Source organism: Mytilus trossulus, chromosome 10 (assembly GCF_036588685.1).
Source record: "Mytilus trossulus isolate FHL-02 chromosome 10, PNRI_Mtr1.1.1.hap1, whole genome shotgun sequence".
NCBI lineage: Eukaryota > Metazoa > Mollusca > Bivalvia > Mytilida > Mytilidae > Mytilus > Mytilus trossulus.
The window spans coordinates 38,493,881-38,516,448 of NC_086382.1; the positions used below are offsets into that span (position 1 = coordinate 38,493,881).

The 22,568-nt window shown below is 31.8% G+C and overlaps 1 protein-coding gene across 9 annotated transcripts in view; it reads right to left on the reverse strand.

Moving 5' to 3' along the window:
- Window positions 1-13,888, reverse strand: part of LOC134687317 (F-actin-monooxygenase MICAL3-like) — a 61,503-nt gene extending 47,615 nt beyond the window's left edge. For 7 of the 9 annotated variants that reach the window (XM_063547510.1, XM_063547509.1, XM_063547514.1 and 4 more), the window contains exon 1: window positions 13,763-13,888. The gene's annotated coding sequence lies outside the window, so the exon portion shown is untranslated. Of the gene's footprint in view, window positions 1-6,256; window positions 6,299-13,686; window positions 13,706-13,762 lie in introns of those variants that run through there. The other 2 variants (XM_063547508.1, XM_063547507.1) reach the window with 2 other exon arrangements.
- Between the last annotated feature and the right edge of the window lie 8,680 nt (window positions 13,889-22,568).

The following is a 22,568-nucleotide window of genomic DNA, read 5'->3' on the forward strand; positions in this document are numbered from 1 at the left end:
TTATTTTGTGGTTATAAACCTTGTGTCAAAATTTCATAGATTTCTATTAACTTAAACTAAAGTTATAGTGCGAAAACCAAGAAAATGCTTATTTGGGCCCTTTTTGGCCCCTAATTCCTAAAATGTTGGGACCAAAACTCCCAAAATCAATACCAGCCTTCCTTTTATGGTCATAAACCTTGTGTTAAAATTTCATAGATTTCTACTCACTTTTACTAAAGTAAGAGTGCGAAAACTAAAAGTATTCGGACGACGACGACGACGACGACGACGACGACGACGACGCCAACGTGATAGCAATATACGACGAAATTTTTTTCAAAATTTGCGGTCGTATAAAAAGGAAAGATGTACCAGTTAAATCACCATGTAAATTCTGTGCAGACAGCATACAATAAGCCATGCATGGCGGTTTTAAAAAGTCTTGCCCTAAAAAATTCAATTCATTGCTGCATACAGCAAGTTGAAATTCTTCTACATCAACTTTATGAACTTGAAATTCAATCATATTTCAAGTAGACAAAAACCTATGCATTAACTGAATGAAAAGGGGCTGTTTATTTTCACTTCCCAAGTCAAACATTTAAAGCCTAGATTATATATATATATATGCACATTCCATCACAATACATTTTTGTACTAAATGATATTTTATAACTTACTCTTAATCAATATATCTACAATACGACTGCACTTTTGAGACTTGATCCTTTTTACATGAAATATGTTCTTGATACTAACAATGTTTGATCTCTGCCCTATGGGGACATTTTATTATCAATCTTGCTTATAAAAAAACAAATCAATTTTAAAAATGTAGATCATAAAATGAAATTTCCTTGGGCAAAAAACCAAACCAATAAACTGATCCTTTAACAAAAATATGAAATATTACCGCTGAGTGACTTTCAAGTACTTATTATCAACCAAAGAAAGGGATTATTATTTAAAGGGTGAAGTAATAGCTTTCCACCTTATTTATATGTATTGTCTACATTATAAATTAAAATAGCAACGAACACATACTTATTATGCAAAAACGCAAATATTTTTTGTGATGCAGTCTGTCTGCTTGAAAGGGTCTCTAAATCTTTCCTTACAACTTTATAAATAAATGTATATTAAAAGTTTATTTACAAATACTTGATGCATAAGAATGCATATATATAGAAAGACAAATATTTCCTTATATGCTCGCCCAAGTTATTAAAATGTTATATAATGTCTATGTATGCATCTCATCCAAATGTAAACTGGAAAACATTATTTACTAGCTAGTATTGTAATACAGTTAAGCCTTCTTAATTGATTTTTATACAAAAATGTACTTTCATTTATAGACATTTTAGTTTTCAGCTGATCAGGATTAGAGTGGGGATATTTGAAATAAGGCTCGATAAACTAAGATATCCCTGCCATTTGTTCATATATACCTGTCCCAAATCCCAAATATTGCCACTCAAGTGTGTTTCAAGCATGTCAAAAGAGAAAGATAGGAATTCTAAATGTTCCAACCACTTTCAATGCAATTTTTTTTTTACAGTAACAAAATCATTGCTTAAATTTTCAACATCCAGCATATAACTTGCCAAGTGTTACAAAGCCAACTCCAAATATGTTCTTTCTATATGCACTCATAAAAATAACTTCTTCCGACTATTTGTCTGTACCCTAGCCTTAAACAGAGCACCAATACATAGTCCTAAAATGTGGTTTAAATCCCTCTACCAGTGTACAGCCATCTTTAACATGTTCAGAATTCTTTGATTGTTATCTGTCTACTCATGTGGTACATGTAGTTTATAATTACTCAATGTTTTACAATGTTTTTGTTTTGTGTTAAGTTAAAATGCTAATCAAGATAAAACAGATTTAAAATGGCAAAGTTCATGGCGGTTGACACTGACTTACTGCTATTAGAGTTATGTTTCACTTAAAGGGACATACTATAATGTGCAATATCTGCATTTTTAAACCATTGCTGAAATTGTCCCAGTCCTATAATCATTAAATTTGTGCACAATTATTATATATTTCGATTACATACAAGATTTAGAGATTATATCTTGGTCAGCTATACCATAATGGACCTTGTCATTGGTAAAGACAGTAATACCAAGGTGAATCTATTTTACAAACTCTGAAATTGTCCTAGTCCATTGATTAATTATAAGTATGCAATATATTATGTAATCATTCTTTAAACAAACTCTAACATTGTTCTAATTGCAGCATATTTGCATATTCACACGTTACATGTTCTAGATACAAGGTTATGGAACTTGAGATTACTTGAAAGGCCAAAAATACAGTGCACACAAGGTGAATCCTTCAATATCATTGTTGAAAGTGAACTTTCATAGTGAATCAGAATGCTGGTGATTATAAGGTTGATTCACTTCAAAATTTCTCTCAGTAGACTAGTACTATAAATATACTGTAAATTCAGAAATTATTGTCAGGTTTCTATATAATGTGAATAATGTTTAACAAGTATTGCAATCATAAGAACTTTAATTTTACTATCTGACACATACATAATCTAAATGCAAATTTTCCATAAATTGCAATTATTCAAACCTCAATTGAAAATTAAACGATTAGTTGCTTAATTTTCAGTTCATAAAAAGATCATAATTAAGTGGTTTATCACTTCCAGTCAAAAGCTATAACTGTATTACAATGCAACCAATAGACTAGCTACATAGTGTAACACTGAATCTCCTATGTTTGTATCAGATGCAAGTAAGAAGATTCATGACTTCATGGAAAAACTCCATTCTTTCTACTGTAACAAATCTGAACAAATATTTCAATTTGTTAGGCTGATATCAGAATAGTGTCACTACTTGATATTATGTTAGTATTCATCATTTAGGCCCCTAGCTAAGGCTGTTGTAAGGGTCACATATAATTTTATTTTGACATCCAAAACAGATTTTGACACATACATGTATTTGGCTTTGCATAATATAAATCAAAATACATGAATTAATCAAGGTAAAACATTATAAATTGATCCATCAACTTCTACTTATTAGATCCTACAGTGTGACACCATCAACACCATCGTGGGTAGTCAAAGTTATTAAAAAAACTTCATCTTTTTATTAAATTTATCAATCTGAAGGAAAACATTTTAATACCCTTAAATGAAAACTTACTACTTATTTTTTTTATACATGTACAAAGTACATGTACATGCAAATTTTAACTTGATTAATAATACAAGAGTAAAAATATTCAAACATCTTTATCTTTAAATAGATGAAGTCATGTGTACACAACTTAAAATACTTTTTACAAATGTTTACAAATGTTTACCTACTTGTATATAAAAATTCCTTCAGAATAGCATTAATGAGATTCTAATTTGTCAACAGATATTTTGGATTCGCACCTTAAAGATCTGAAAATGCTATGCCAGTTTAACTTTAAATTGTATATAAAAACCCATCCTGTACAATCATGTATACATACAAAACTATTTTGATTAAACTTGTGGTTTAAATTATCTTAATAAGCTGAACAAAGTCAAACAGGTCTTATTCATCTAAAGACTTAAATTACCCAGACACCTTGGCTAAAACGAAATAACAATGAGCCGAATAAATGACAAACCATAAATACTCCAGCGACAAAGCTCTGGTTTGTTGATCAAAATGATCACCCTTCTTGATTGACAATTCTAATTGCACTAGGAATGTGACCCATACTGAGATAAGCTGTACCTCTATTGCTGATAACATATGTAACACAAACAATATGTTTATAGTAGCAGACGATGTTTTAATAATTACATTTTCGGTTTTAAAGTGTTACACAGAAAAATAAATCACAATACAAGTCAAATTATGATAAATACACAAAGAAGGATTATGTCCACGGCATTAATTTGTTTCTCAGTTTTAATCTGTAGTCTTCAATTTTCTGAAAATAAAAAATAACCTCTATATAGATATAAATCAAAATATTAATATTTCTTATTCAACTAAATATTGAATGGTTTCGATAATTACATTCAAATGGTAAATAGTTTAGCAAGTTTATTTAAAGTCTAAAGAAGGAGTGAAATTGTCCCTAGTTTATGGTTCCAAAATAATGAAATTTTCACATTTAACAGCTTCAATATATATCATTTATACATGTTCATATAGCAAAAGACTAATCATCATGAATTTCCTGTTTAAAAGTTCCTTTTCGATGGATTTTACATGAAGTACATATAAAAAATCAAAAACATTTTGCCATTGTTTTTACAGTGATAAAAAGCAATATTAATTAGGCATCTACAATTCTTGTAATGTGGTTGGCAATTTTTTTAATATCTTTTTTTTATTCAGAATTTTTGAGAGAAAAAAATATTTGCTTCATAAAACAATTTTTGCTTTCATTATAGTCCTTGAAAAAACCCATGCCTCCTCAAAAGACAAATGCTTCATGCCTTACTATTAACTTACATTAAATATAACTCCTAATAAATAAATGAATAAATATAATATTGTAATATTTTAGACATGAAATCAAAGTACCTTGGAGTAGATTGTGTCTGTACCCTTTTGCCACTTTTCCCTTTCTGTGGTGTGTCCAGTAACCTCCGTTTTGTTGCTCTGCTCTTTTTGTTGTCTGACTGTTGGCATTGTCTCAGTTTCTCCTTGAGTGTATTTTCTTCTATTGTGATAAGTGATTTTTGATCTTGGATAAATGTGTCCGATCCCAGTTCAATCTGAATAGATCCATCGTCGAGTTTGCTTAAACAACCTTTGGAAATAAAGTTGGGTAAAGATGCCTCATGATGTCCTATTGTTTCAAAGTAATCCAGTTGACATTGTACAAATACAGATGTTACACGAAGTTTCTTAACTCCATCATCTTCAAACAAGCCATTTTTAAATGTTGAAATTTCCCGTAGTATATTTTGTTTCTTTATTATTTTGGAATCTTGATTTGTGCGATTTTGTTTCAAAAATTGAAAAAAAATTTCAGCATCTATATTCAATCCATAGGCATCTACTTCAAATCCCAACTTATTCAAGGCAAGTACAGAAAAGTGAACCTAAGAAAAGAAAAAAAAAAGGAGTGAAAACAATAAATTTTGCTTGAGTTTCCCTAATCAGGATCAACTTGGAAGAACAAATAGTAAAGAATAAAAAATGATTCCCTATTTTTGCGAACATCAAGGAAAAGTGTGTATGCTGTAAAAGCCCCCCCCCCCTTAAAAAAATTAAATCTATTGCAAATGTATAATCATTAAGTGCCTATAGGTTTTATATTGGTTTGTCTTTGGTAAAAGTGTAAATTGCATTTTGGCCTTGATGCACTTATAAGGCACTCACACGGTCGGTTTTAATACATGATGGAAACTTTTCTGTAAGTAATTGCAGTGGGTCAGGTCTTTATTTAAGCAAGTTGAAGCTAGTTGCATCAACTATTCTTTGGCATAACATGCAGCTATATAATACATGCAAAATTCTTTAGATTTGTATATATAACAGCATAGTAATTCTTTGAAATTGAATTTTATTATATATTGTAGAAATCCATGTCTTTAAAAGATGGAATTGTTTTCTATTTGAAAGGGTTACAATTCTTGGTTGTTTCAGTTATGATTTACAGTATTGTAATTACACTAGAATATTATGGATGTAGCTCTAAACTATTTTCCAAGCAATATTGAACCTTGACTTTGATAAACATTTAATTTAAAAGTAAAAAAAATTTCAACCTACCATAGTTGCTGTTTCCCATTGAATTCTTCTTCTTCTTCTTCTTGTTTTTTCATTAATAATCAATCATGACTTATAGACTGTATCACACTATATAAACTTTCTACATATTATTTGAAATTTTCTATTGTCTTTTATAAATTGCATATTTATATATTGATAAACTCAAACAAAGGAATACATGAAAAACTAGATGACTCATTAACATTGTTGTGAATTGAAAGATTTATTTGAAATATTTAGTGTATACAGATAGTAAAAATACCAACAGTAGCAGAATCTCAAGTTATCAGATTATGGTGACAGATTTATTGTTTTAGTTAATTTGTGAAATGAGAGATGCTACATAGGTAACGCCTACAGTTTAAAAACAAGGCAGTTTGTCGCTGGAGTATAAAATGAAAATGCAGTCTTTTGAAAATTTGAAAATGCATGTACCATTATAATGAGTTCAAAATGGTATTACATATGAAAGGAAAGTATGGGTGTTTATGGTCGTATCTTATGACCTATAATTAATAGTAACTGACCTGTGACTAATTCCGTCCCCTCCTACACCTAGTATATAACCCACCTGTTGATTATTATATATACCGTGTATGTGTTTTAAGGCTTATTACATGTACTTGTAACTTACAATGTATATAATAAAGATAAAGAGTGGCCAATCTAACCCTGAAGACATTTGAACTACTACATGCAAGGTGAATTAATAAACTTGAACATGTATGGGTAGTAATATTGATACAGATTGGACTAATATAATTTGTCAACAGTTAAAACTTACTTGTACTACATGTACATGTACTAGTGAATTAACTTCTTTATAAAAGCAATGGTAGCAAAATTATTTTTCAAATTTAATGCACAAGATTTTTTAAATAACTGCATCAATAACCTTTTCAGGTATGCCCCTGACAGTTACAGTTAATTGGCAAAATTTATTGTTTATAAAATGAATTTAATATACATGAACAAATATTGGGTACTAAAATGTAAGAAAAATTGCATTTTTTTTCAGCAGGAAGGACATTTGTAATGAAATGTACAATTTTGTTGACACTGCAACATATAACAAAGTAGAAATACAACTATGTTACACCACTTCAAACAAGAATCATAAGGACACAAAGCTCTTTCAGATTGTTCAACACCACTACCTCCCCCCTCCAAAACAAAAATCCAAAAAAAATCTACAACAAACAAACAAAAAACAGGGAAAAAGTTGATGATTAAATTAATGTTCATAATGTCAACAATAATACTTTTCATAATAAACTTGATTAAACTTGCACAAAAGTTTTTAAAATGCTCATGTTCCATTTCAAAAAGATGTTCATGTGTTTTATGTTTCCATAAGTAATAATCAAACTGTCATACACCAGAGTATCATAAACCTAAACACAACAGGAGGTATTCATATTCCATCATTTACAGGTCTAGTCACCTGTGTAATCACCTGTATAATTGAGATAAAAGGCAATACACAGACAGGTGTTGATTACCTATCATAACTAAACAATACCAAGGTATATACAATAATATTTGTGTATTCTAAAATTAATAAAATCTTAGTTGAGGAAATTGGAGTAGCATTTAACTTATTTAAGCTGGCTCTCTCTCATCAAGTTTCACTAATGTACGTTTAGACTTGCAAACGGTTACTGAATAAGAAACATATGATACTAAATTTTGTCATGATACTTTTTTACTTTCATTTATTTGTGAAATATAAATATATTAAATATTGCAAAAACTGTACTGTGAGTTATTGTGTTTATATGTGGATAGTTTAGTCGAAATAATATACACTTTCATAATATACAAATACACTTTTCTATGCTACATAATATACATGTACATGTATATATTATATAAGAAATCTTAGGCAGGGGGGATCCAGGGGGTTATAAACCCCTTTTTTGGACAATCAATGCATTTGAATGGGGACATATAGTGGGAGCCCCGCTTTTTAAAAGGCTGGATCCCCCCTGAAAGGAGAAGAAAATGAACTGAAATTGCCAAGGCTAATAATAACAAAACATGACCTGAAGGAAAACAACAGTCTATGTGTATTGTGTAATATGTTGATAATTTAATTTTGCCTACTGAAATATTTTGAGAGGAAAACCCATACACTTATCAACTGTAACCAGTCAGCTGAGTGGATAATGACCTCAGACAATCGTCTATCAATCATAAACATGATGAAGATAGAAAATTAACAGATGATTATTGATGAATGAGTAAATCATCAAATCATAAAATATGCATATTGCCAACTTTTTCATGATATCATAAAAGACTTCATTCCATTTGCACTTCAATATTCTGTTTTACTGAAAATTCACTTCATACCACAAGTCCAAAAAAATATATTTAATAAAACAAATATTAGGATGTATCCAGTTTATGAAATAGCTGGCCAAAAGGGAACAATTCTTTCTAAACTTGACCTTTTCTATAAATGGAACCTTTACAATATTTGTCATTATTCCAAAAGTTCTGACATCCTTGCACTAAAAGACAGTTGAAACAGCACCCAAGCTGAATCATACCAAGACTGTTTTCATGCCAATACATTAAAATATTTCTTTTGAATACTCAATATTTAAATATCTCCCTATTTGATAAATAACATTTTTGTTTACATTTACTATGTGTCAATTCAACAATGTCAATATTTACAAGGGTCAGTAGCTAATTAAATCTCATATTCAAATGGGATTAAAATTGTGCATTAGACATTCTTATAGCTACTATAAGCACCTACAGTAATCTTATTATTAATAATATGAAAAATACAGTAAAAAAAAAAAACACAACTTGTACAGTGTGTACAGTAGAGACTTTCCATTTCAGGGTCAAAAGTTTGCAAAAATATTGACATGTCAGATAAATTACTAAGCAATTGTCTAACACAACTTACAATAGAATAAAATTGAGAATGGAAATGGGGAATGTGTCAAAGAGACAACAACCCGACCTGGTAGAGCAGACAACAGCAGAAGGTCACCAACAGGTCTTCAATGCAGCGAGAAATTACCACACCCAGAATCGTCCTTTAGCTGGCCCCTAAACAAATATATATACTAGTTCAGTGACAATGAACGCCATACTAAACTCCAAATTGTACACAAGAAACTAAACTTAAAAATAATACAAGACTAACAAAGGCCAGATGCTCCTTACAATAGAAATCTGTTAAAAATACAGATTCCATGTCCAAAATTAATCATTAATATGGTTCAGACTCACTTAAATGATCACCGTCAGTTGTGAAGACTTTTTCCTTGTCAAAATTAAAATCTAACTTACTTTCAAATCATGAACATGATTAATGATACCAGAATACATGGAATATATATCAAAACAAAGTCAATATGTACATCGTGTACATCCAGCTTCACAAAATTTACATCTGCATACGTTCAATTTACAATATTATAAAATCCTTCCAGCTTTATATTAGTAAGAACTTATTTATAGTCCATAAAAATACCAATGCATGCTGAGAAAGACAATAAAACATTACAAATTTAATTACATCATCTTCGCAGGTAAGACACTATGCTCTATTTCTTTCAATCAAATATACTTGTCAAGTTCAGTGTCCAAGAAATCATCCTTTGTTCAACACTTTTTTTCTAGTTACAATTTCATTCAATTTCCATAACAAAATGTAAACATACCAGTGCAATGAACTGATCATGAATAGATTACAATCATAACAGAAACTGATACACAATCTAGATAATACATACACAATGTAGATCGTTTACACTTTCCACTATTGTTTACTGAACTTACTAGTCATAGGGGTGTATTTAGAAGGGCATGATGTGTGGATAATGACAGTACATTAAATTGTCAACAACATTATTTTTACCTACTACTGTACATCAAAATGTCAGCATCAAATATATATTCAGGATTCATAACAGTTATTCATTTATAATTGAAGGTTCTCATTAATGGGAGTTTATGAGTCTTGAACCCATTATTTTCAAAACTATTTAGTCCAAATTTAAAGATTCATCAAGATTTTTAAATGATGTATCAATTGAGTTCAGATATGATATCATAAATTCAAAGTAAACAAGTAAAATTAAATGTAAATACATGTATGATATAACTTCCTAGCTCTTAAGAACAAATCAACAGAAACCCAAAAATCTTTCAAATATTTCACACATTATTAAATAAGGAATTGTGGTATAAAATATTAATAAATGAAACCCTATCAGTTATCTATCAGAATGAGTATAGTACAAATGAAGTGAAATAAACAACTATAGGAAACAGTATAACCTTCACTGATGAGCAAAACCCATACAGTACATGTACAATAATATAGCAAAAATATAAGTTCTTAAAGATCCAATCATGACAAAATGTTTACACTTTCCACTATTGTTTACTGAACCTACAAGTCATAGGGGTGTATTAAGACACATGATGTGTGGATAATGACGGTACATTAAATTGTCAACATCATTATTTTTACCTACTACTGTACATCAAAATGTCAGCATCAAATATATATTCAGGATTCATAACAGTTATTCATTTATAATTGAAGGTTCTCATTAATGGGAGTTTATGAGTCTTGAACCCATTATTTTCAAAACTATTTAGTCCAAATTTAAAGATTCATCAAGATTTTTAAATGATGTATCAATTGAGTTCAGATATGATATCATAAATTCAAAGTAAACAAGTAAAATTAAATGTAAATACATGTATGATATAACTTCCTAGCTCTTAAGAACAAATCAACAGAAACCCAAAAATCTTTCAAATATTTCACACATTATTAAATAAGGAATTGTGGTATAAAATAATAATAAATGAAATCCTATCACTTACGTACATGTACCTACATGTACATGTACAAGAATGACCAAACTACAAATGAATTAAAATAAACAACTGTAGGGCACAGTATGGCTTTCACTGATGAAACCCATACAGTACATTTACATAATATGTATAGTAAGTTCTTTTAAAAAGACTCAGGCATGACAAAATGTGAAACAATTCAGAAGAGACAACCAACAACCTTATACATGCTAAATCAACATAAGAATAACAACGATAAAAGATTCTGTTTGTATCATCAATTCAACATGTATAATGATACATTGTACATATTAAGTACATATATATATATTTAACACTTTTAATCATTTTACTTCACTCAGTTTATGGTATCTTGTAGTAGTATTTTTCAATCTCTATACAACTACTCATAATCTGACAGGTACATTGAAACAAAAAATGTCACTGATTATATTTTTTAGTCATACACAATACGATTCTTTTTAAGGAAGTATTTTGTTACATCCACAAGTGAAAATTCAAATATGTCTTAACGTTGTTATCTTCACTTCTGATAAAACACCAAATAAGGTTGAACCATATATCTTTATCAGTTCACATTTAGACAAAATGCAAAGTCACAACATATCTTAATTTACCTGATGTTTCACTATCATGGCTTTCGTTTTTTGTATTATACTGTTGAAACAAAAATTATATACATTGTACATAGTATATAAATGAACTGAATGCATGACCTACATGTACATGTATGTATACCTCTAAATCATTTCATTTGATAATAAAAACAAAATAGACACATATAAGAGTTCTCCATCTCGTTTTTATGTGACTTCTCCTATTCTTACAAATTGTGTCCAGATGAAGCACTGTCTGTTAACATTCTGTGGATTTCATAACTTGAGCAATTCTAACCCAACAATAAATATTGTTTTTATAAATTCATTTAAACTTACACTTAAAATTTTTAAAACCCACAGCTGTCCATGTAGACCAAAATTTAAGGTTAAAACAACATATATTTATATGTTTTTACTGGTAAGTATACTGACGTCTAAATGGCTTGTAAATTTAACTGTGAATAAGACATATTATTGGGTTCCTAGCTACATTCCAACATGTACATGATGTATAAAAATAGAGAAATATTTACTACTGGGCAATATTTTCAATATTTACTATTGGTCATGAATGTTTGTCTCTAATATTTAATTAACTGTGCATTTGTATTCAGATATCGCAGATCAAATTTATTCGTTCATTGTGTAATCATACGTTTTTTGATTGAGTTAAGTCTGCCAATTGATATTTTATCGTATGTTTTTCTATGTTGTGATGTTATGCTATTGTTTCAGAAAAAGGGAGAAGGTTTGGGCCCATTAAAACGTTTAATCCCGCTGCAAATGTTTGCACCTGTCCTAAGTCAGGAATCTGATGTACAGTAGTTGTCGTTTGTTTATGTAATATATATGTGTTTCTCGTTTCTCGTTTTGTTTATAAAGATTAGACCGTTGGTTTTCCTGTTTGAATGGTTTTACACTAGTAATTTTGGGGCCCTTTATAGCATTGTATAGCTTGTTGTTCGGTGTGAGCCAAGGCTCCGTGTTGAAGGCCGTACTTTAACCTATAATGGTTTAATTTTTAAATTGTTATTTGGATGGAGAGTTGTCTCATTGGCACTCACACCACATCTTCCTATATCTAAAATCAAAGCCACCTTGGAAATACCACTAATCACACTATATCATCTAACAAACTTAGGTATGAATATCTGAACATCAAAACAATAATGAAATTTGAAGACCCATTTTTTTAGACTACGTTGTAAATGTAAATGTGTTTGTGCGAATAAAATATTGTCTATTGTCTATTGTCTATTGTTGTACTTAATTTTGTGACTTAATTTTCTTACAATCTGTGCTAACTGTTATTTATAAATAAACCGAATTGATTGAAGAATTGAGATTAAACATAAAATACAAATTCACTGGATTTCTTCCCACATTATTGTATTTTATTACATGCAGGTATTTAATATGCAACATGCATGACATGCATGTGCATTCTTTCATTCTTGCAATCTCTGATTAAATTCCTTTTAAATGTGTTGTAATGCATTAGTACATTTAGCAGAGGGTTACTTCAATATTTACATGGTAACAAAATTTAAAAGTATAGCCAATAGAACCAGTTAAAGCATAAATTTGCTGGTCCTACTCAAAATGAAATTTGCACTATTAATACTATCAAGTGAAAATATAATCAAATATACTGGTCAATGGGGCTAGTAGTCTTTATGGCCCTATGGAGATTGTACTTGCTTCTGGCTTAGTGGTCCCATATTTAACCCCTGCAATTTAGTCTAAATGTTTCAAAATCTATTCTATTTTATTTATGATCTTGTTTATGCTTATTGATCTCTGGTCAACTGGTGTAACTCATTCATTATAAACACTAGAAATTTGTGTATTGAACACAAATGTGTAAAATATCCTTAGGATTATTTGTTATATATATACAGAATATATACAGCCTTTCAGGTTACCTACAATGTACACACTTAGCTTGTACAATGTATATTTTGACTTTGAAATGTGGACACTCAGAAAACATCTTCCAACAATCTTAACTCTCTTTTGAAAGTCTTTATACATTGTTCAAATTTCATAACATACAACAAAGACATCAACTGTTCTAACTTCTAGTAAAAGGTAAACATACAACCTGTTACACAACAATCAGGTGACAAGCCATATGACAAGTAAGAAATAACCATTAATTGGTGTGTAATTAATAAACCTGCAATTAATTTTTGTTCCTATACTATTTATACTAGTAGTAGCTAGTAGTATCTACAACAATCAGAATCTTCATCATGTTCATGTTTTAGACGAAACAATTCAAACATAAAACAAAAGAAGCCAACACTGAAACAGATCTTAGTTTACCATTTTTAAATTTCCATGCATTTTATTTGTGGGTGAATTAATATAGATATTTTTTGGAACATTTCAAAGTTACTTTTTTTAAAATATGAACAGTAAACAAACTATATATACATGTAAGCATGTAACTTCAATATTTTATTATTATTCAGCAAATATTGTTTTTATTTTACCTTGCATTTATAAGAGATATATGTTTCCAAGTCCAAGGCTACACAAAAGAATTCCTACGCATTAACCTATCCTTACCTATTCATCTGTTAAAAAAAGATGCTGGTTCAATTCCAAGTTACGCAAGAATAGAGTAGGTCTTGTTGACTAAGAAATTCGTCATTTCTGATACACAGCCATTGAAAATTAAATGGGACATCTGTTGAGAATTTATTCCGATAAAGGGACGTAATCCACTTCTTCTATTGCACGGGTATATTTCCAGTCACGGAACACCACATACAGTTGTGCATGTGTATTGAAACGCGTCACACGATTTTAAAACTTTAGTCTTATTCAAACTAATAAATTTAAAATCTAAGTGAACACTCAAATTTTATACAGTATCAATATGAAAAATTAAATTTTAAATTAATATATAGTCTAAATTTCAAATCTAGGAGTACTATATACAGGAGAAGTAAAATGGGAATGAGCTTAAAATCTAAAAGGGTACTTTATACATTGCAAGTTTAGCGTGAATAAGCCTAAAATCGGAAAGCATATTTTGTACAATGCAAGAAAGAAAACAATAGTTCAAGTATTACCAGACGGCACTGTTCAGTACTGAGCCACTTTATATACACTGTTATCTTAAAATCATCTACTTATATGCTATATATATCCGAGTAAGAGCTTGATTTTCAGTTGTAGTTCAACGAGCCAAGGTTGTATGCAATTTTTTTAGCAAAATCTGCGACATAGCCCATTTACTGTTCCTTGACCTTAAAAACTTTAGGTATTAACGAAATTATACCCCGCCACTTCTATAGTCCATGTTTTGGAAAAAATAAACCACCAGAAAAACTAAATTATAGGTGCACAGGGGCATAATTTAATAACGAATATGAGGAAGTTTTATTAATATATTGTAAGTTTTTGAAAGGCGCGTATAGTAAACGGGTACCACCCAATGAGGTAGTGGAAATGTCCTTGTTATGGAAATATAAAACTGATAAATTTTCGGAAAATCAAAATAAGAGGTGCACAATTGAATTAAGTGATAAGAAATCTGAAAAAGATTCATTAAGTAATGCATGTTATGACAAGTGCCTGAAGGAAGTTGTGGATATAAAATAGGTACGCCCAATATAAGGTTATGACCGTGAAAGTCCGTATTTTAGATATAGAAACATCAAAAATATTTTTACCAAAAATTCGAAATAGAAGGTCCATAATTATACATTAATTGATTAAAAATGGAGCAATTTTAGAAAAGTTTAACAATTGGTTTTGGAGGTCACGGTTGAAAATACCTGATGGGTGCCCCCATATAATGCAATTTTCAAGTCCTTATCTTATATAAAGAAACCCCATAAAAGAATTTTTAATAAAATTCGAAATACATTCCTTTTTTTTTATAAATAAGGCCGTAAATTTTCTCGATTGAATTGTTTTACATTGTCATTTCGGGGCCTTTTATAGCTGACTTTGAGGTATTGGCTTTGCTCATTGTTGAAGGCCATACGGTGACCTATATCTGTTAATGTCTGTGTCATTTTGATCTCTTGTGGACGGTTGTCTCATTGACAATCATACCGCATCTTCTTTTTTATATTATCATTTATGATACGGAATCCGAGAAAAAAATAATTAATAGTTATACCAGGGACGGATTCAAGAAAATGGGGATCCGGCGGTTTGAAACTCTTTTTTAACTTTCAATGCATTTGTATGGGAACATATATTTGGAATCCTCTTTTCTCCTGGATTGGACCCCCTCTCCATTTAAAAATGTCTGGAAACCCCAATGTATATTAAGTGGTTTATAAGGAGATGCGCTTACAAAATTAAAGCGGCGAAACATGTTGTACCGGTCCAACGGACAAACGGAAAGACGGACCGTCTTCATTATCACTATAAACCACCGCTTTACAAAGTGGTGTACAATTGAGTGTAAAAGAGACAGATCTACATCCAAAACAAAGTGACGGAACTGTGATCAATTATAGGCGACAGTACGGCTTCGAATGTTTGTAAATACATGCATTTTGATATAACAATTAAATCTGTGTGTTTGTACAATTTTAAGTATAACGGAGGACATTTCTGAAACTTATATAAACAAACAAACCTTCCTCTTATTTCAGCAACATTGAAACATCCTTATACTCAATGTAGTAAGTCGAGTACACGCTATCAAGCTCAAACATGTTTGATAAGTTTTCAGGATGTGAATTTATTAAAATATATTTGTGTTATTTAGAAAAATGCAATCTTCTAATGTATCGTAAATAACTTTGAAATCACCACTAGAATACAGTGAAATAAAGACTGATCATACAGTTTCAAAATATACAAGCGAGACTGATCGTACAGTGAGAAATTCAAACAAGTGTAATGTTCTAATTTCTGGCTGCGAAGATCTGGCTGAAACTTTTACCACCACTTAAAATATATGTTATTTAGTAAATTAAGTCTGATTTTGACGTTAATTTGTACAGTAAGGGTGCAAAAATATTGTTTTTAGGTTCACCGACTGATTTTCCTTATTGATGCACTTGAAAATCTCTTGATTAAGGCAAAGAAGAATTAAATCTAACACCACTAGAAATAAGACGAAAAGTAGCACGTATAACACTCTTTCATAAAGCCATCCATGAAAGAGTTGCTATACCTATTCCAACGCACATTATAAAACCAAGAAGAACGTCGAGACTCCATCAACCGAACACTAAAAGATATGTACAAATAAGGCCAAATAAAGATATCTACAAATACAGCTTTTTCCCTAGGACCATCAGAGACTGGAATAAACTACCAGATGAACTATTAGAGATCGAGAGCAGTGAGGAATTCAAGACCAAACTCACCAAGCTCCTCTGTAGTGGCTAGCAACACAGACAGTCGATACTGGTAGAAAATGTTTTTAACCTGCACCTGTATATAAATTTCTAGCACAATTTTGGAACCATTTGTAAATATAGAAAGTTTATTGTCATGTTGGAGGACGTCAAAAGTTAAACCATACTTGAGTGATGGGTCGAAGTACCCTTTTCAAGTGACGACATAGCTCCGCTATGTCGTAGATGTAGATGTAGAAAGATACGAATAATGAATGTGCTAAGTTTAATTATATTTTACCATTTGTGAATATCGATGTCAGCTGAATTAATCATTAAGCAATGTACAGATGAACATCTTACCGTTTAATATAGTATATCCAACAAATTTAAAATGTGATCCAAAAAGTTCTCGCTTCGAAAATCGCGACTTCCGGATAGCGTACAGAATAGTATCTACACTGTGAATCTCATCCTCATATGTCAAACCACAGCATTTGCAAATTGGTGTATGCTTTCTTTCTTCCAGAATATTGTATTTTATACCTTGTAGGAGATATGTTCTAGTCATAAGGCGTACTTTTACAGACCCTTTCTTTATATCCGAGATAGTTAAATGTAGACATCTCCAAGATGGGCGAATGGACTAAAAGATAAGCAGTTTTGACTTGAGTGTTCCAAAGAAGAATTTTGCGAAAAATCGGATTTTAATTTTTTGAGTCCAGAACTATCGAATAGATGTTTTGATTGTAGATTTCCACAAAAGCTCGGTTGGCAAGCATTGTTGGAAAGCAGTATAATATCTGCATGGCAGTTGATATGATGATAGAAGCGTTTCGATCTTGTTAAAGAAGCTTGTTGGATTTTGCATGCATCTTCATGAGGATTTGACACTCAGAGAGATCCCTATAGCTATTAGTACTATTTTCACATACAAGTACATTATGGAGAAATATTTGTTGCTTTTTGTGAATTTCCGCATAAGAGGTTCTGCCCCAATAAGAAGTAATACTGCACAGTTAGCTGTTGTGATATAGGTAGGGATTTGAAACCTTTCAAGTTCTCTAGATGGAATGTATTTAATTTATCCAGCTGTGAATTGTTCAGTGATAAAAGTTACAAGCCATATATCAGTCTTGGGAGTACGTACCACTGATAAATTTTAAAGGGGGTTGCCGGGTTTAATCCGTTCGACCATTGCACTCCGGTTTTTATAAGAGAGTATAGTGTTCTCCTTACTATGCCCAATCTAGCATCTATGTTTGTTCTGATCTTATTATTCCCAGATCGGTTGTTTCTTTGGATGCATTCACCTCAACTTTACACGGCTGTATGCTGATATTGTTCAGCATTCAGTTAAGGTTTTATCGGTCCACTGCACATAGAAAATGCTAGTGCAGGTGGGGCATCCGTGTATTATGGCCACATTCCTGTTTATATTAACTAATAATTACTTTTTAATTTAGTAATGAAGGTAGTTGATATACGTATAAAACACTTTAAAGAACATTTTACTCTTAACAAAAACCATAAAAACCTTATTTTGTGTACCCAACATAAACTAAGGGACTTATCATTATTTATCTGGGAGGGAGGGGGTCAAAATACAGGGGGGATCAAGTTTTTTCTGTGTGTGGAAAAGGGGGGTTCAATTTTTTTTATAAATTCAAAGTGGGGGATCAATATTGTTTACACATGGAAATAAGTATTTCACACACTTCAAGAGACAACATGTCAAGAAGAACATAAACTTATTCTTAAAGGTTACCTATTCAACACTGTAATACGATCATTGAATATTGTTTTTATTGGTATAGATATTGACTTTGTTATCAGTAGATTAAAAGCTAACTGAATATTACTAGTATGTTATATACGTATACATTTTCATGGATCTACAATCTGTCGATACCTGTAACTTAGCATTGCACAAGGTCATGTTTTTCTCTGGCTGTTTATGACGTCTTTACACTAAATCCGTTGTATGTTGGATGTGTACGGATTGATTGCTTAAGTCTTAGAGGCATGTTTTTTTTATTAGTTGTTAATGGCTTTGAACTAGCTGTCAGGTAACTGCGAGTACTCTCAGATCTGTTCATTGTGTCTTTTTGTGTCGGGATGTATAAGTACCCGACTACGTCCACTTTTTATTTTTTGTCTATCTGATGAGTTTAGCCTTTTTCAACTAATTTTTATAGTTCGTTCTTATGTTGTACTGTTATACCACTGTCCCAGGTTAGGGGGAGGGTTGGGATCCCGCTAACATGTTAAACCCCGCCACATTATTTATGTATGTGCCTGTCCCAAGTCAGAAGCCTGTAATTCAGTGGTTGTCGTTTGTGTATGTGTTACATATTTGTTTTTCGTTCATTTTTTTACATAAATAAGGCCGTTAGTTTTCTCGTTTGAAGTGTTTTACATTGTCTTCTCGGGGCCTTTTATAGCTTACTATATGTGGTATGGGCTTTGCTCATTGTTGAAGGCCGTACGGTGACCTATATTTGTTAATGTTTGTGTCATTTTGGTCTTTTGTGGATAGTTGTCTCATTGGCAATCATACCATATCTTCTTTTTTTATATTGTAACAGTCAAATCTAAATATGTTTTAGCACCATTCATGTCATTCATTTACAGTTAATTTAAGTAAGACATCTGGTGATTTAGGGGATTCATAATCCAGATGATTCCGCAGTTCAGTCGTTATACATGTATTTCACTCACTTTTATCACTAAATCATCAAGCATTACTGCCAAGTTTTGTTTTAATCGGTTTAATAGTTTGAGAGAAATTAAGTATAAAATACAAAGCATGCCGCATCATGAAAGAATATAGTGTAGAGTAATAAATTCTCCAATAAATGATTAAATATTCATCTTAGAATTTGCATACAGACAGTTGAATATTGAATACAAAATGATTTTGAGATGGTGAACACCACTAATGTTCATTACAAGATCAATTTGGGTCCATTTATACCTCTTAAACCCGCAAAAATTGTACTTTTAGGCTAATAAATCAAAATTTTGAGGCTACGTGCACCATCACACATTTATGAATGAAATGTGACAATTAATGAGTAACTTAATTGTTCAAGCTGAAAGCATGAACTATCTCCATATAAAAGTTAAGCGAATCAATTGACATTTTAATAAGGCCTTACATAAAACTTAATATGTTTAAGCAGTGTTCAAGAGGAGGACATATCACAGATTCCTCTTAGTGAATAATGTGTTCTTACTATTTCAAAAAAGTTACTTGTTAGAGTTGCTTAGGATCAAGTTTTCTTTAAAAGGACAATACTGTAAATTAGAAAAAAAGTCAGAAAAACTTTGCTCAAAACACTGGCTTGTGCTACCAACTTATATTCATGGAAGAGGCCTCATGGAACTGCCCTATTTCAAGAAAATTTTCCCTCAAATTATTTTTTTGACTCAATCCACTGAGCATGTTTGATAAAGGGGGGATCAATTTTTTTAATCTTTTTCACTGGGGGGATTAAATAAAAATAGTGAAATATTATAGGGGGGATCAAGAAATTTTGTATGTTTGATTTCAAAATGACCAGCCCCCCCCCCCCTCCCAGGTAAAAAAGGATAAGTCCATAAAAGAACTAGTCAAGGAATTTGTTTTTGTCCCGGCTGATAAAGCTGCTAATAATATCATTATTGTTTGACGTAAATTTTACATTGAAGTTCTGCAAAAGGTAATCACTAATTCACCAACATTCCAACTGATTCCCTGACTCCTTTTTTTCAGAAAACGACAACACCTTAAAGAATAGCTCAAACGGATGCCGAACGAATAACTTTTTTTTAATCCGTTCATGTCCGTTAGAAGTCAGTTCTTATCCGTTAGGCGTCCGTCCACATTCGTTAGGCGTCCGTCCACATCCGTTACATGTCCGTCGTTTTATCCGTCAACGTCCGTTCTGTCCTTGGGAAAATTTTGAGCTTGTTCAAAACTTTGAACGGACGTCCAACGGATGAAATGTCCGTTAAACGTCCGGTAGGCGTACGTTTTGTACGGTACTCGTCCGTTTCGTTTCCGTTTTGTATCCGCTAGGTGTCCGTTATACATCCGTTATAGGTCTGGCAGATACGTACATTCACCAACGGACTTTTACCGGACGTATAACGGATAAAACGGATGATAAACGGATCTAAAACGGATAAATGTCAATTGAAAATTTCGCGTCAGAAATGTCAATTATTTCATGCTATCCGGTAAGGTGTGACCGAGGCTTGAGACGTCCGTCCATTTCAATTCCGTTTTGTATCCGTTACTTGTCTGTTATATATATATCCGTTGGAGGTCAGGTAGACAAAATCACCAACAGACTTCTACCGGACGTTTAACGGATAAAAGGGATGTTGAACGATTGTGAAACGGACTTCTACCTGATGTATAACGGATAAAACGGATGATGATAGGATCTGAAACGGATAAGTGCCAAATGAAAATTTTGCGTCAGAAATGCCAATTATGGGTATGCCAGATTTCTTGAGTATCATGATTTCTTATTATTCATAATCGATCTTAGAGTAAGGGCACGTCTTCACTATCAAGCAGCTCTTATTCAGGCCAGACACTGCCCTTTTGCTGCATTTTGAAGATCAAATCAAAACCAGTCCCACAGAAACTTTTTGAATATTTATGCGATTTACATGCATTATTATTGTCGACTTTATTTTTCCGTATCTTGTTCATCCGTTTTATCCGGTACGCTTCCGACAGGTGTCCGTTTTATGCAGTACTCGTCCGTTGATGTACGCCCGACATCCGTTCTGTCCGGTACGTTTCCGTTTCTCGTACGCTGCATTGAAGACTCATTGGTGGCCTTCGGCTGTTGTCTGCTCTATGGTCGGGTTGTTGTCTCTTTGACAAATTCCCCATTTCCATTCTCTATTTTATAGATAACTTATTTTTCAATATACAGTTGTCATTCGTATGTGATTCAACTATATCCGTCCCATCACTTGCAGACTTGTTTCTTATTTGAAATCCGAGGCAATCTCCCGCATAACTTTTCCTACAGGTGTATGGAAAGAAGCTAAATAATATTTTTCACGTTTTCCTATACGGAATTTCCTGTTTGAATTGATTTACATTAGTCATTTTCGAGCCCTTTAAAGCTTGCTGTTCGGTGCGAGCCAATACTCCGTGTTAAAGGCCGTACTTTGACACAATACTGTTAACTGTTTTATAGATTGTGACATGGATGGAGAGTTGTCTCGTTGGTACTACTATCACATCTTATTTCAATATAAAAGGATATCACATTAATATGTTCATTACCGCAATACTTGCAAATAACATCATTTAGGGAAATATTTAACTTCAAATGAGGGGGAGGAGGATTTTTGTCTATGTCAAATTTTGTTCGTGCTTTCTTTTTTAGATTTTCGTGGCGTCAAAAAACTTATATTTAAAAAAAATTAACACTAAAAGTTTAGTTATGGGGAAAATATAGATTCAGAATATTTTATTTGGTTATAATAGTACAAAAGTTATTTTCCTCAAATGGGGGGTATGATGATTACCACTGATGTTCATTTGTCTAGAGCTGACAACCAGGTATGATGATTTCCACTAATGTTTATTTGTCAAGAGCTGGCAACCAGGTATAATGATTTCCACTGATGTTGATTTGTCAAGACCTGGTAACCAGGAATGATGATTTCCACTGATGTTCAATTGTCGAGAGCTGGCAACCAGGTATGATGACTCCACTGCTGTTTGTTTGTCAAGAGCTGGCAACCAGGTATGACGATTTCCATTGATGTTTACTTGACGAGAGCTGGTAATCAGGTATGACGATTACCACTGATGTTTACTTGTCGAGATCAAGTAATCAGGTATGACGATTACCACTGATGTTTACTTGTCGAGAGCTGACAACCAGGTTTGATGATTTCCACTGATGTTCATTTGTCTAGAGCTGACAACCAGGTATGATGATTTCCACTAATGTTTATTTGTCAAGAGCTGGCAACCAGGTATGATGATTGCCACTGATGTTCATTTGTCAAGACCTGGTAACCAAGAATGATGATTTCCACTG